The sequence below is a fragment of the Aegilops tauschii genome, chromosome 7 (assembly GCF_002575655.3).
Source record: "Aegilops tauschii subsp. strangulata cultivar AL8/78 chromosome 7, Aet v6.0, whole genome shotgun sequence".
Taxonomy (NCBI): domain Eukaryota; kingdom Viridiplantae; phylum Streptophyta; class Magnoliopsida; order Poales; family Poaceae; genus Aegilops; species Aegilops tauschii.
In genome coordinates this window covers 280,688,367-280,701,767 of record NC_053041.3, presented here as the reverse complement: position 1 = coordinate 280,701,767, position 13,401 = coordinate 280,688,367, and positions in this window count along the sequence as shown.

Here is a 13,401-nt window from a genome sequence, read left to right as displayed (position 1 = left end):
ACGAGCGTCCGGGCTGTGCTTGGCTCTTCGCCTCTTCGAGAAGTCGAACAATGATGGAGTACTACTGCAGTGGAGGAGTACTACAGTATGCTTCTGGCCATCTGACACCGATTGAACTGCTACATGTCCACCGCATGCGGGAGGGAGAGCGTGTAGCGAATGAAAGCTTCTCCTAGTCCTGCCAGCCACCACGCTCATGGGCAAGGGAGGGACGTAGCTTCATTGACTTACTGCTCCTGCCTTTGCATCTATGACAGGTGGGCCCAACAGGTCGGTGGCCCACCTGTCATGCAGCCAAAGGCAGGTGCGGTTAAGGCGAGAGGGCGTTGTAGTAATCAAACTTCTCGGTCTTGTACGAGTTGATGCGACACATCAAAGCACTGCACTTGATATATTTCAATAATTTGCGTTTACCGATGAATTAATTACAATGCATGCATGCATGCCTTGACTCTCCTTTTGATACTTGCATGTGTTGATTTAATGCACCTTGAAGTAGTATGAATATGTGACAGTAAAGCTTTGTAATGCCCCGGCCCTAATAAAGCGAGAGATGGTTGTGCACGAGGAGGGCGATATCATGCAGACGGAACAGGACCCGACGATGGAGCTCTCTATGGTCTCGATGGACCTCACCTTGCTCCACTACCCCTTGTGCCTCCGCCCCTTGAAGCCTCCAGTGTATGAAGTTCGAATACACCTCCTCCGTTCGGCTGATCACGCAAGGTGCAGGTTTCTTGATTGATGTGCTGTTCGATTGATTTGTGCAGTGCAAGGGAGGGCACCTGGCCTGCGCGGGCTGCCGCGTCGAGCGCCCCGGGAACCAGCGGCAATGCCAGAAGTGCGAGCGCGACGGTGGCTTCGACATGCGGAACACGGCGGTGGACACCATCCTCTCCTCGGTGAGGGTGGAGTGCCCGCACGAAGGCTGTGGGCTCTACGTCACTTACCACAAGCTCGCCGATCACCAGAGCGTGTGTCCGCTCGCGCCCTGCAAATGCCCCGTGCCCGTCTGCAGCTACGAAGGCCCGCCGCCAGCGCTCTCCCACCACATCATCACCGTGCATCCCATGCCCGCACACAGGATCCAGTACGGCAAGGTGCTCCAGCTGCAAGTGCCACTGTCGGAGCCACAGCTCTTGCTGTTCACGGAGGAGGACGGCCGCGTGTTTTTCTTGGTCGGCGGCGTGCTCGACATCGGCGCGCCTATCACCGTGTCGGTCATCTACATCAGAGCGGGGTCGTCCCCACTGCCGCACTACGTGGCCAAGCTGTGGGCGAACGGCCCGCCGGGCGAGCCCAAAGGCAGGACCGACGCCGTCAAGGTGGAAATGGAGGTGACAAGCAGCAAGGATCCCGGCGACGTCGCCGTGCACGAGCTGATCTTCTTCACAGTTCCGCCCAAGCTGCTGGCCGGGGCTAAGCTGGTGTCCCTCCACATTCAGATTGACAAGCTCACATCCTAAATGATTCTACAGTGTCTTCTGTTTATCTTAGTAATATGCTAATATAGGGGTTAGCTCGGTCTACTTTAGCTTAAGAGATGGTGGGCTTTGGTGGCGATGCAACAATTACTTCGACATAGATCAGCAGTTAAAGTAATTTCCAACAGTCGAACGGATATTTTGTGTCTGTTGGATAGTATAAAGATCCTTTGGGTAAGAAGTATAACAGCTTATAAGAAGTAAGTATAACAGCTTATATGCGTGTTTGTTCAGGAAGTGTTGCATACTTGTGCGAGTTGACGCGACACATCAAAGTACTACTACTACTAGTAGTACTCCCTCCGATCCTAATTTCTCTGCGCATAAGGCTGGTCATAGTGGGAGTAACATAGGTAGTAACATAGATGCCACATAAGCAAAAATGGTGAGGTGGCAAGTAATTAATGAGGAGAGAGGCAAATAGAGTAACATAATATGTTACCATCACATAGCGCTTTCCAATGCAAAATGAGTCTACAAAGTAATAAATCAAGACACCTAGTACTATCTCAAGGCCAAGGAGGAACGTGAAACCTATGATAGAGCCAATCGGATGGTTGAGAACACTACAATTCGTAGCTATAGATGCGTGTGTGAGAGAGAACGAGTGCGTGCGTGCACCTCTTCTCTTCCTATATAACATACTAAACTCAGAGTACAAGTGTATGTGGGTGGCATCGACCTAGGGAGCTAGAGATGGTGCGTGCGAGAACTCCCGAGAGATAGGTGTAATGCGTCTGAAAAAAGACTAGTCTATAGCTCGCCACGAGGCTATTCCTGTCGAACGCCCCAATAAGCGTAAGATATGTATCCGACGGTGCCAGTTATTGCACGTACACAACAGTAGAAAAAGAACTAGTACCATGGCATATGCTACACCATGGCTGAGAACACGTGCCCACGTTACGCCATCCGGGAATAGTGCCGCACTTCGAAACTAAATCGTTAATAAATTTTGAGCGCATCTCATCACATTCCAAATTACTACTACTACAACGCTATATTTAATTGCAAACCTGTTCACACCGATCACAACCTACTCCCTCCGTCGTCACCGTGACCAAGGAGGAGGGGAAAACGAGAGAACTTAATGTTTATTTGCTAGTCATAGTGGGAAGTAACTTAGACTAGTAACATGCATATGATACTAGTCTATGTAACCACCTTCATAGTGGAGAGTAACATATGTGTGGTATCATGCAAGCCATCATTTATTAAGATGTAGACTCATTTTGCCTTGGGATGCGCTATGTTACAGTAACATATTATGTTACTGCAAACACCTCTCTCCTTGTTAAATACATGCCACATAAGCAATTTTTTCTTGGTATATGTTATATTACTTGCTATGTTACTCTCACTATGACTAGCCCATTGCATGCAATGAACTAACCATTGCATGTCGTGTTTGGTAGTCTCAAGTCATTAAAAGCATGCACACCCACATCTCTTATTGGTTGATATGTCAAGAAACAAGAAACGAGGTAGAAGTTAATGCACCACGCCTAAGTGTTTTGGGATTATTTGGTTTCCCACTTAGGAGCGTATTAGTACTCGGTTATAAACACTACTATGCCAAGATGACTGCACATTCCTCCTCAACTCCTCATCCACAAAAACAAACAAGTCATTCAGCATCCTTCCCTTGCGTCTGCCATGGTCAGCGTGAGTTCTGGGTCGAGAGATTACCACCAGGGAGAGGCGAGCATGGAAGCGGAAGCACAAGAGATGTCCCGCCTCGCCTCGAAAGCAGCCGACATGTCCCGCCGCGCGGAAGTAGCAGCACAGAGGTCCTGCCGCACCGCCGAAGCAGCATGGAGGTCCCACCATGCTGTCGATGCAGCAGACTGCTCCGGTCGCGCCGCGAAAGCAGCAGAGATGTCCCGCGGCGCCGCGGCGGCGTGGGAAAATGTCTCGCGGGCAGGCGACGACTCTTACAGGCGCATGCATGTGATTGTCCATAGCCAGATGGATCAGATCTCCCGCTGGGCGAGGTTGCAGGACGACATGAAAGCCTCGTTTGAATAGGCTACCGGCGTCATCCGGCAAGTAAGGGAGGGCAATGAGAGGCTCCGGGCCGAGCGCGACCTGCTGAGGGCGAAGATCGTCCGAAGTGCAGAGCAGCAGGAGGAGACCAGTGCGTTGTTGAAGAGGACCGGCGTCATCGTCAAGAAACTTATGGATGAGAATGACATGCTCCGGATCGAGCGCCAAAGGCTGGTGGAGGAATCCGTGGATGCTCTCAAGCAGCGTCTTGAGGACACGACAGAGCTCATTGCCGCTCGCCTCAGAGACTAGTTCCTGCGGCCTGCAGCAACGCATCAAGAAAGTAGAGATCAGTGAGCCAGATCGTTGTCTTCCTTCTTCTTTTTCCCTTCAGGCGTAGCCGCATGTGGCTTTTTAAATTATCTTCCTAATTATGTAAGACAATTATTATCCACTGTCATCGTCCTTATATATTCATTAGTCTTGCTATAAGTCGCAGTAGATGCTATATAGGTCTGTCGGATCTTACATCAAGATCCGTGCAAAAATTTCTTTTCAGATTTTCTTTTTTCTCTCTTAAATCTCAGTCGAGGGAGACATAGCCACGCCATTAAATAGAGGCTCTAGCGCCATTAATGGAGACCTTGGCAGAGCGGTGGATGACAGATGGAGGTCAAAGGGCTCTCCTCCCGATAAGCACGCGCAGGGGTCTGATCGCACGCCTCCCGTACTCAAATAGCTACCCTGCACGTCGACTCCTAGCTAATAAAAAAAGGGGACGCGTGGCTGCACGTAAATGGTAAATAGAACGCCCACGGTTTCAATAATACTTGTGTTTCTGATTGTAACGTGACAACACTTGTTCCAAAATGACTTTGTTGATTGTTAATGTGTGCGCCTTCACAAATCAGACAGCAAAATTACCACAGCATGTTGGTGCCATGTCATGACACCAAGCCAAATTTCATGATTTTCATGCGTGTTTTGGATTTACAGGAATTAAAAAACCAAGTTTCTCAATGTTTCCAGCCGAGCCACGACGCCCAGATGTTTGAATTTCATTCCCATTTCTTGCATGCATGGGACCTAGAAATTTACCCGAGGACACACGTGTGATTTTTCAACCAACTTTGGTGCCTTGGAGCATGTGCTTGTATTTCATATTTGAATTATGCACACAAAGGTGACACGTTCCCTCTCAAAACCACGAGCCTTCTTGAGAGAACCTCTGGTTTGCAAGAAGCTTATACGAAAACTTGTTCCTATTCGGCCAATTGTTTTACCACAACATGGTAGTACCATGACATGACACCATGCCGAGTTTCATGATTTTCAGGCGTGTTTTGGAATTTCAAGAATTTTAAAACCAATTTTCTCAATGTTCTCGGCCGAGCCACGATGCCAAGATGTTTGAATTTCACTCCCATTTCTTGCATGGGACCTAGAAATTCACCCGAGGACACACATGTGATTTTTCAACTAACTTTGGTGCACGAGAGCATGTGCTTGTAGTTCAAATTTGAATTATGCACATTAAATGACCAGAAACTCAATTAATGTATAAAAAAGGCCAAATGAACCCGGAATAATTCCAATATTTAGAAGGGCACTCATGTAGTTCTATGTTGCCTCTGTAAAGAAACTCAAGGGGGGGAGCGTATATCGTTTCACACTCAAAGGTGACACGTTCCCTCTCAGAACCACGAGCCTTCTTCAGAGAAGTTCCGGTTTGCAAGAAGCTTATACCAAAACTTGTTCCAAATCGTACAATTTTTTACCACAACATGTTAGTGCCATGAGATGACACCATGCCAAGTTTCATGATTTCCAGGCGAGCTTTGGATTTACATGAATTTTAAATCCAAGTTTCTCGATGTTGTCGGCCGAGTCACGACGCCAAGATGTTTGAATTTGATTCCCATTTCTTGCATGGGACCTAGAAATTCACCCAAGGACACACATGTGATTTTTCAACCAACTTTAGTGCACTGGAGCATGTGCTTGCAGTTCAAATTTGGATTATGCACATTAAATGTCCAAAAACTCAATTAATGTATAAAAAGACCAAACGAACCCGGAATGATTCCAAAATTTAACAGGGCACTCATATAGTTCTGTGTTGCCTCTGTAAAGAAAATCTCGTATATCGTTTCGCACACAAAGGTGACACGTTCCCTCTTGGAACCACGAGGCTTGCTGAGAGAATCTCCGGTTTTGCAAGAAGCTTATACCAAAACTTGTCCCAATTCAGCCAAAAAATATACATATGAAAACAGGGTTTAGATTATCCTAAACATCTCGCTACCTAGACCAATGTACTCTTATTTGAATTCAACATAAAATGGATACAAATATTTGAATTGGAGATCGTATGGTACATGTAGTTCATAGTGAAATATGATTACTGCTATATGCATGTTTTTTGTTATCAAGATAATATTTAAATGATTGTATAAATTGACAACAATCGTATTCAAATAAGGAAAATTTATTCAAATTTAGTCCATATGGTAGACGACAATATATATGTTCATAGGGTGGAGTAAAATGTTCATATATGATGGAAGATCAAAATGTAGGACTACATCCATTATAAATCGCAAGGTCACCTAATGATATATTCGAATTCAACATAACGTGGATTCAAAAATTGAAATTTGAGATCCTGGCATTTGTAATCATATAAAAGGGACATGACTCTTTCTTTTGGTGGGAATTGATTTGTTTTTTGTTGTTGTTGAGGGAAGTGCGAATCGATTTGGTAATGTACAGGGTAATCTTGTTCTCCCGATTTTTTTTACATTTTTCTTGTACTTTTTTCAATGACATCTATAGCAATATAGTAAAAGGGGACATGACTCTCTTGTGTCTTGTATGAATTGTTTTTTTGTACACGTTAAGTTTGTTCTGCCGAACAAGGAATCCGCTCCTTGTTATCCCGAAATTTTCAAGATCGAGTATCTTTTGTCTCATCTACTTTGAAACTCCCGCCTCTTCAACCCGCTCCGCGCCTTGTTATCCCAAAATTTTGACGTGCACGAAAACTCCCTCCTCATCCGAAATCGGTCCCGCAGCCCAGACACGCGAAATCCCCCTTCTACCTGTCAGCCGGAAATGCCGGCTCGACGTCGCGGTGTCAAAACCGGTGGGGGTACGCTGGTAACTTACCCTACATTTCGGACAAGCACGTCCCTAAGCCATGGCTCCCCCTACCTTCCCCTTCGCCCCCCCATTCGTACACCGAGGCCGCCAAATCCCGTGAAACCCCACGCTCCTTCGTCGGCCTTCCGACCGCCGCCAAGCCAGAGACTCTTCCCCGACGATGTCGTCCACCGCAACAGCTCGCCGTCCCTCATCCACCGCACCAGATGAGGATCCGTCGTCGATCTCATCGTCCCGCCGGATCAGCTGCCCCGTCCTCCACCTCCAAGGAGCTGCCCCGACGTTCGCCTCATCTACCGTGCCACCTCCATCCCCACAGCGCCGTCTTGACCTGCCCCACCGAAATCGCAACACCCTCACCAATTCCTCCAATGAAGCCGAGGCCCACTCGGCGCCACCAAGGAGGTTCTGCACCCACCGCTGCATTTTATCTTTTATTCGATCTCACGGGGCTGCCTGTGCTCGATACCGAGCAGCCATGTCGGGTCTCCATCGACGGCACCGTCGCCGACCACTTCATCCATGGCGTCTCTCCCCCATGCCGTTGCTTCCTCGGCGGCGACTTCCACACCGGCACTAGCTACAGCTGCTCCGGCTCTCGCTCGCGCTGCTGCTGCTGCTGCTCTGGCTCTCGCTCGTGCTGCGGCTCTTTTGTTGCTGTCGGTCGCATTGCTGCATTGCTGTTGCTTTCGTTTGTGCTGCTGCTCTTCTCTGCTATTGCTGTCGGTCGCGCTGCTGCTCCGCTCTTGCTCTTGTTCGTGCTGCTACTCTGCTCTTGCTCTCGCTCGTGCTGCTGCTGCAGCACGACCTCCAGCAGCTACAGGAGTTGGGTGGGCAACAAACAGTAGATGATCCATTCTCTATCTTTTTAAAACTGAAGCTATAATCTACCTGCTATCATTAGTTTTGGATCTATCCACTCGTTTGCTACCATCAGTCTTGATTTCTGCATGCACCCCTTATGCCTTACAAAATCTAACTATTTTTTTATTATGCATGTCATTTATTGTACACAATCGTACTGAACATGTAGAGAAAAAGAGAAGACCGTTGCATGGGAATATAATGTCATGCAGACGCCGCTCCATGGTGGGTGAAGTGGCCCCCTCCCGCCATTCCAGATTATATTCCAGAGGAAGATAACTGTTCAGATGGGGATTCAGAGGGAGCCGACCACTCCTATTTACCACCTAAGGTGTTTGCTCTAACCTGGCATGCTGATGTTGGTCATATCATGCATATGGCGCCTCGCATTGTTTACATTATACATCTTATATGTCATCAGCTTAGTTTAGATTTGCTTTGTGTGAATGCCACCTGTTTGATTTCTATATCATACTCCCACCGTTTCTAAATATTTGTCTTTTTAGAGATTTCAACAAGTGACTACATACGGAGCAAAATGAGTGAATCTACACTCTAAAATATGTCTATATACATCCGTATGTGGTAGTCCATTTGAAATATCTAAAAATACAAATATTTAGGAACGGAGGGAGTATATGGGAATTATGCAATGCCATCTTCTTTAGCCAGGCATCATATACGTGAATCATGCAATGCCATCCTGTTTAGCCAGTCATCGTATATGTGAATTGTATCGTGCCATATTTTTTTCATAATGTATTCCATTTGTCAACAGTGTTTATACATTCATCTACTCTTCCTGTGCATCAGCCATTTGAGTCGGTCATGGGAAAATCTAGAGTGAAAACAAGGTCTTCTGAGCAGTCAGTGCTACCTGTCGATGCAGATTTCTTGCTGGTTACAGATAGCTCCTTAGAGGAGGATTCAAAGACAGATGACCAGTCGTATTCCCCCCCCCCCGAGGTGCATGCTCTAACTTGGCAGGGTTATATTGCTCATATCATGCATATGGTGTCTTGCATTGCCATGCCATCTGCTTAGATTAGACATGCTTTGTGTGAATGCCTCCTGTTTGCTTTCTATATCAGATATGTGAATTATGCAATGCCATGTTTTTTAGCCAGTTATCATATATGTGAATTATCTCATGCCATCTTTTTTTCATTACGTATTCCATTTGTCGACAATCTTTGTATATTGAACTACTCTTCATGTGTATCAGCCATTTGAGCCGGTTATGGAAAAATCAGGAGTGAAAACAAGGTCTTCAGAGCAGGCAATGGTACCTGTTGAAGCATATATCTCGATGGTTACAGGGAGCTCCTCAGAGGAGGATTCAGAGACAGATGACCAGTCCTACATCCCACCTGAGGTGTATGCTCTAAGTTGCAATGTTCTCATATCATGCATATGGTGTCTTGCATTGCTTAGTTTAGACATCATATGCACAATATTGAATTCCATCTACTTAGTTTAGAGATCATACATGCGAGTGCCAGCTGCTTAGTATATGAATCAATTATGTCAATTGTATCATGCCATCCTGTATACTTAGACAACATGTATGTGAATTATTTCATCCCAACCTATTTGAGAAAGACATCATATAGTTTTGTCATGTCATCCTGTTTAGATACTCATCATATGTTGAATTATGCCATTATATCCTGTTTAGTTAGGCATCATATATGTGAAATTGTGTCATGTTGTCCTGTTTGGTTAGACAACATATATGTGAATTACCACATCTATCTATCATACAATGTCTGTATGTTCAATTTCTTTTCTTGTTTATCAGCCATTTGAATTGGAGGGGGTGATGGCAGTATCTAAGGGAGAAAAAACCCGTTCTTCACAAAAGACAGTGCTACCCGTCGATGCAGATAGAACCATGGTTGTACTGGCCCACAAACTAGCCCCACCACACATAATCAAGACTCTTCCAGATTGCACACTTACACCGTTGGGCAGAGAACCAGCTACAACCCATCTAACCCCAACCCCAGCGGATAGTAACCCACTTCTAGTTGACAAAGCACCATGTCCACCACGGAGTACCCCCAGGCGAGCAGTTTGTAAAGCAACTACAGTGACCAAAGACGAAGACCACCACAGCGAACCCAAACTCCACGTTTAAAGCAGAAGAGCAACTGTTCTCAGGTTAGATTCTGTAGCTATGGTCCATACTCCTTTGCTGTTGCATCACTCTATTTACTCATACCAACTACTTACGAATTTGAAGGATCCAATTGAAACTCCAATGGCGCAACACGCATGTTTTAAACCTATTTCTTTAACTAGATTGCTGTTCTAACTTCTTGCTCTATGTTGATTTCAGTTTCAGTTGTATAAACAGTTATGTTCTCATGTGATGCACATTACAAGTGTTGTCAATGCTGTGTAGTTTCTCACGCTTATATTCTGTCTATGCTGTTGTTGTCTTAAAAATATATGAGTTGAACTGTGTCTCTATCTTGATTAGGCAACATAAACTAGAATGATATGGACAATACAGTGACCATAGTACATAGATATATGTTTGTTTCATGCTGTTATCCTGTCCACCTTACTACTGAACCGGTTTACCAAAATGAGTTTCGTATACTACATGCTAAACCTGTGATGTGTCTGCTTGTTTCTCTTGTAGTATGCGAACAGAATATTGGAGAAGAGCACGCCACTATGCAATGGTAGAGAAAGTAATGCAGATAAGGTTCAGGATAGTGAGACAACCTGTTGGTCTCCAAGAAAGGTGATAAAAATTGATCTTGTAGACAGTGAGAAAACCCCACAGTCCTGCGTTGATGTAGTGTTCGAGTTACTGGCCAGTACCGCTGGCACAAGCTCTTCGAACTCGCTACCTGAATCACTTCGGCTTCTTCAGTCTGAGCTACAAGCTGAAAGGCATCAGTCAGCTGTGCTGCGACAAGAAGCTAAAGGATTGAGGAAGTCCCTGCAGAATTCAGATGCATACTTTCTTGTGCAACAGCAAGTGCTGGAGGATTTAAGCGCCAAACAAGAGAAAGTTAATAAGCTTGCTAAGCATCTTGCCAACATTATGGGTACCCAGGATATTGTTTCTTGAGCTCTTCTGAAGTGGTTTCAGTTCTGGACTTGTTTTGTTGCGGCGTTTATTTGCACTGGTCGCCAAGTTTGACAACCAGTGTATATGATATGCGGCTTTGTTCCCTATATTTGCACTGTGGCGAACTTTGATGCCCAGTGGATGTAATATGTGTAATAGCCGTGATAGCCTACCGTAAGTTGCTTTCTTATTTATTTCCTTGTTGTCTTGTTTATTTGTTTGCTTGTGGTCAGTGCAGTTCTTTTTCCACGGTTTGCTAGTGGCCGTAATAACCTATTTTTTAAAACTAGTCCACAATAACCATGGGCTACATATTTACTATAGTTACCATGGGCCTCCTACGGGCCGTAGAAACAATGGGCCTTCTAAGGGCCGTAGAAACGATGGGCCTTCTATGGGCTGTAGCATCAATGGGCCTTCTACGGGCCATATGATTGATCGACCAAACATGGGCCAATAACAGGCCGCATTATGGGCCGTAAACGGGCTATATTTGGAATCGTCTGTTCATGGGCCGACCATAACAGGCCATCGTTAATCTGCTGTATTTGATGACGCTATGAAAATGGCCCAACGGATTAACGGGGCGCAAACGATCCGATTGTAACCACGGGCTGAATTTGGCCCACAAGTAGAAAAGGCCAGTAATGGGCCGTAAGTAACCGAATGCTGGAACTAAGCCCAAGAATAAATTGGCCCTGAAAAGGCCAAAACATAACACGGGTTGGAAACGGCCCAATGGAATAATGGGCCGTTAATGGGTATAAAGCGGTATACTGTTCATCGCGGGCCAGATTCACCACGGGCCTTTAATGGGCCAAGAGTTAAAAATGGCCACGTATGGGCCAAAAGACATCATGTGCCATACATGGGCCGGAAGTTACAACACGCTGGAATCATATTGGACGGCCCAGATGAAACTACTGGGCTTAATTCCGGTAGGCCGTAACGGGCTGTGAGTTAGCGGGTCGTAAATGGGCTATATACGAACAGGCCGTTAACAGGCTTTCTGTGGGCCTGCCTGTTACCGTTTGACCAAGTCAAACGGGCCGGCCTTTTCACCGGAATGGGCCTCTGTTGGGACATGCCATGTGTCAACGTATCATAGGCGCCTCCTGTCCAATGAATGGATGACATCTGTCCAAACGGTGAGCCAACACGTGTTTCCTCCGGCCAATGAGAATTTTACACGTGGAAAATCCTCATTGGTCCGGGCTGTTAACGGGTTATCGGATCCAAAACCGGACCCGATAGCTAAACGGCGAGCCATTACGGTGGATGCCACGTGTCGGTCACCCTTGACGAAAGCACTTCCATGACGCGCTATTTATCGTCATGGAAGTGGACACTTCCGTGACGATAATTTTGGTAATGTCATGGAACAATTCTACGACAGCACATGTATGACTATCTTGATTCTGTCATAAATTTGTCATGGATGTACATGCATGACAGAAAACGTGACCTACTGTGACAAACACGTATCATCACGGAAGTGTATTTTTTTTGTAGTGTCATGACTTTATTTAATGATGAATCCACTATTTTCGAAGAGGTTCCAATTGACTATGACAACAAAGTTCCTATCTATGATGATTATGCTGATGACATGTATGCTATAAGGAATAATAATAACCATGAAACTTGTCATCATGATTTTAATTTTCAATCCCATGATAGTTATTTTGTTGAGTTTGCTCCCACTACTATGCATGAGAATAAATTTGATTATGTGGAGAGTAATAAAATTTGTATGCTTGTGGATCATGAAAAGAATGCTTTTATGTGATAGTTATATTGTTGAATTAATTCATGATGCTATTGAAAATTGTTATGAGAGAGGAACATATGCTTGCAGGTATTGTAATAATATCAAGTTTCCTCTCTATGTGTTGAAAATCTTGAAGTTGCACTTGTTTTGCCTTCCTATGCTAGTTGATTCTTGCTCCCAAAAGTTATTTGCTCACAAAATCCCTATGCATAGGAAGTGGGCTAGTCTTAAATGTGCTAGTCATATGCTTCATGATGCTCTCTTTGTGTTTCAATTCTTATCTTTTATGTGAGCATCATTGAAATCATCATGCCTAGCTAAAAGGCATTAAAGAAAAGCGCTTGTTCAGAGACAACCCAATATTTACCCCTACTGTCTTTATGTGTTTACATGATTAAGCTACTGCAGTAATCGTGTTTTATAGCATTTGTTTCAATAAAGTGCCAAGTAAAGCCTTTAGGATAGTATGGATGATAGTTGATTTGATCTTGTTGGAAAACAAAAACCTTTGCGTCCAGTAAAACAATTTTTGAAATTCACAGAAGTGACGAAAGTTTCTGAATGTTTTACACAAGATTGATATACAGATTCTCTATGCTATCCTAATTTTTCAGAGTTTTTTGAGTTACAGAAGTATGGTCAAAGTTCAGATCTTTACACACTGTTCTGTTTTCAATGCATACTTTGCTTGTTTTCTAGTTTCTATGGCTTATATTGCTCAATATAAATTGTGGAAATGATAAGCTATAGTAGGCATTGTGTGAGAACAATTATAAATCTTGTCTTTGATAGTACCAAAGTGAATGATTTGTCTTTATCATACTAACCCATCTCACGAAGTTCCGTAAAGTTTTGTGTGATTGAAGTTTCAAGTTTTGGGTGAGATATCGATATGAGGAGAATAAGGAGTGACAAGACCCTAAGCTTGGGGATGCCCAAGGCACCCCATGGTAATATTCAAGGAAGAGCCAAGCAACTAAGTTTGGGGATGCCACGGAAGGCATCCCCTCTTTCGTCTCCAACATTATCGGTAACCTCACTTGGAG